This window comes from Arachis ipaensis, chromosome B06 (genome assembly GCF_000816755.2).
Source record: "Arachis ipaensis cultivar K30076 chromosome B06, Araip1.1, whole genome shotgun sequence".
In the NCBI taxonomy this organism is placed as follows: Eukaryota; Viridiplantae; Streptophyta; class Magnoliopsida; order Fabales; family Fabaceae; genus Arachis; species Arachis ipaensis.
Window position 1 is genome coordinate 9838547 of NC_029790.2, and position 4122 is coordinate 9842668.

The window sequence follows — 4122 nt, forward strand, 5'->3', positions numbered from 1 at the left end:
AATAACATACTCTCTAATTTAATATAAAAATATTTTTAAAAACTTCGTTGTAAAGTAATCAGATCAACCGATTACACATCTCCATACCACAGAAAAAAAATACTAACATCGTCAACATAATTAAATTGCACACTATTCTTGTCCATTGTAAAAAAGATTTAGCCACTATGTAAAAATATATAACCTACTTTCACATTATTGCATTTTATAACTGACTCATTTTTATTATGATCAAACCATTATAAATATCTAATTTAGTTTTAATATACTGTTTATTTAAAAAAAAAACTTATATCAATTTTCAATTACGTTTTATTATACTAGTACAGTAATTTGACTTAATTATTTATATTATTTTATACATTTCAAGTATAGAAATATAATATTTTTTATAAAATCTATATTGATAGCAGAAAATCATGGAATATATGAGTTAATACCTAAAATAATCCTAAAATTTGACTACTAACTCAATTTGATTCTTTAATTTTCATTTGACTCAATTTATACTTGAAATTTTAAGACGTAACTCAGATTGGCCCTTTCATTCAACTCCATCACCGGAGTAATGACGTGGCACTCAAACCTCACCATATATCTCTTCTTTTTTCTCTTACCATAGTCATCACCACCTCCCATCTATCAACACTCTCTCCCTCAATAAACAACAACATTCACAATCCACCAACACCCACACATTTTCACCGCTATAGCTTTAAAGAGCATAACGCCTACACTCACCATTTCTTCATGACTGCAGGCAGACAACAAACCAATGAATGTGACATTGTTAGGGGTAACACCATGAACCACCATTTGTGAAAAAAGCTACAATGCTTGCTTACCGTAACCATTCATCGCTATGCCACAAGCACCCCAAGAAATAACATCTTTATGTACAATAATGTTGAAAATCTTAAACCTCATTTTCATGTAACCACACTTAGTATAGAGGTTGAGCAATACATTCCCAATGTTAACATCAATCACAAGGTCACACCACCCATTGTCCCAAATTCGAAGCACTCTCACCCATTGCAACCAGGGACGGATCTATATGTAACTGTGTGTGGGCAATTGCCCCATTGAACTTTTAAAAAACCAATAACAAATATATATGTGTAAATAATTGCCCCCATTATAATAATTTATTTGCCCCATACCTTTAAAAAAATTATATGTAAGAAACATTTATATTATTAGATATTAATACAACAATAAAAATTATTGTAACACTAAAATAAAAAATAATAAAAAATTTAAATTAATTCATTCGAATTATATTTTTTATAAATTTTTTTAGCTATTGAGTTATAATTTTTTTTGTATCATATGATTATATAATCAATATAAATATGATTTGACGGATATTAGATGCTTGACTAGGCGTTAGTATTAATAATAAATGTATTACTCATGCAATATTATCGAAATATTGAAATGAAAAAAATAGTTTCAAATTACTATACTTGTAGATATATTAATTATATTTATTTATTAAAAACTTGACTAACTGATATACTCTAAGATTTAAATATCTAAATATATTAATATTAATATTTTTATATTATTTTGCTATATTATTTTGCCCTCACTTCTAAAATTTTCTGGATCCGTCACTGATTGCAACCATCTTCGTGTTCCTATTAAAAGGAATTTAAAGTGTGATGATGTGTTTCTTTTTCTTTTTCTATTTCTCGTCAATTTGTTAATATTAGTAATTGTTAATGTTGTTTGTTGGAGAGGAAAGATAGTAATGGTGACGGTGAGAAAGGAAAGAATCAGATAATAGAAAGTCCCTTCATAAGTTGCAGTGAAAATGTGTGAGTGTTGGTGAATTGTGAATGTTGTTGTTTATTGGGAGAGGGAGGATGTTCTTAGAGGGGAGGTGGTGATGGCTATGCTAAGAGGAAAAAAGAAAGGCATGTGATAAAATTTTGGTGCCACGTCATCACTCCGGTAACGGAGTTGGACGAAAGGGCCAATCTAAACCACATCTTAAAATTTTAGGATATAAATTGAGTCAATTAAAAATTAGATGATTAAATTGAATCGATGGTCAAATTTTGGAGGTCATTATGAGTATTAACTCTGAAATATACACTAGCTATTGGGTGACTGGTTACACTTAACAAGCTGCATAGTTATTAGTTATGACTTATAGTTTAGGTAGAATGTCTTAACATTTTTGAAGAATAAAATTAGGATAAAATATACAAAACTTGAAATAAACTCAATGATGAGTTCATTTATTAACTAAATTAAAATGTATATGAGCCAAACCTAATTATTATTTATTTATTTTTTCTTTTATGGGGAGGAGAGGACTCTGAATATAAAGGCGTAGGTATGATATTTTGTGGCATTAATAAACTATCACCTACTTGAGTAATAACAAAAGATTCTTTTCAATGACATGTGACCTTCCATCATTAATGCATGATGAATATATAATTTATGGTTTATTTATTATTTTTGAAAAAACTTTATATCATATCGCTCAAATACTCGGGCAAAATCAAACTATATATTACTTAAATCGACTTTATAATTGTGAAAAAACATAAAGATAATGATTAAATGAATATTATCTGAAGAATTAAAGAAATGCTAATGGTATAATTAAAATTGATGCCTTTCTTTTTTCATTAGAAAATCAAAAGGTTCCTGCGGTTTGACCCAGATGCTGCACCTTGTTTATATCTCGATTTTCGGTGCTCCAACACAGCTAAGTTTGTCCCCGGGCTGCCCCTCAGATTGAAAGCTTTTTAAGTTTGAATGCTAATCATTACTCGATGCTCCAAGTTGGTTGCACATTGTTTATGGAGCAGCATATATTTGTTTGTTTTTTTCTTCTTTCCTTCTTCATCCTGTGACTAATTGACCCAATTATTTGGTGGGTTTAGACAAGATAAAAACAGTTTAGTCACAAATAATGCATGTCAAATTAGTATTTTATGGTCAGATTGTAGTCATTATACTTATATTTTAATAATTGTCATCACAAGAGAGGTTGCAGGGAGGAAGATGCCATTGTCCCATGCCATCTCTTCAATCAGGGGACAAAACAAATTATTTAATCCAGTAATTGCTACTATATTACTTGATCAGGTTGGATAAGCATCCCACAACATTAATTTAATACTCGATTTACCATCATCCATCAATTCCCTGACACGCAACTAAGGACAGAGCTGGCAAATTTATTCCTTGCCCCATCCTAAGCAGTGTTTTTTTTTTCCTATCCATAGGTACTATGCTAGTAGTCTTATGGTGACATTACATATTTTTTGGTGATAGTACTATGCTAGTAGTCTAGTACTACGAATCTACATTCTTATTAAAAAGTTTTGGGTCAACCTATTAAGATGCTGATTAGGACCTTTTCTAGTTTTCTTGGGCCAGGAGTTAGGGCCTTTGATTGGTTTTGTGTGAGGGCTTGGATGGCTCAACCAAATCTATAGACTTCACTTGTCCAAACTCAACAATATAATATCACGAGATGAGTTTTAGGCTCATGGATTTCAATATTTCGTTATGGAAAAATATAGGATACTAACATATTATCTGTCAACTTCTGCCAACTCTTATTTATAATTGTATTTCATGGAAGTGTGTTCGTGGATGTGTCTAATAATTAATATATTTTAAATACATATAAAAGAGACACATCCAGAAAATATATCTATAAAGACACTTTTATTAAACACAACTATAAAAAAAACATTTTTATTAGAGACATCCACGAACACACTTCTATAAAACACAATTATAAATAAGAGTTGGCATGTTGGTAACGTAGCGGAACCGTTTCGTTATTACTTTTGACAAAAAGACACCATCAAACAGGTTTTTTGTTGACTACATGATAAAGTTGTTACTTGTTAGTAGTAAATGGAGGACATTAATTTTGACTTAGGGTGTGTTTGATTTTGCATTGTAGAAGAGAAAAATACGCTCGAGTCTCTTAAACGTTTTATTTTTATATTTGTTAATTTTTTTATCATCTGAATGTAAAAGTGATTTCTACCATTAAACCCATGTTTATTAAGAACTACAAATTCTAGTTTTTGCATTTATTTTTGTAAGTTAGAGTAAAATTTATTTTTTATGTATTAATTA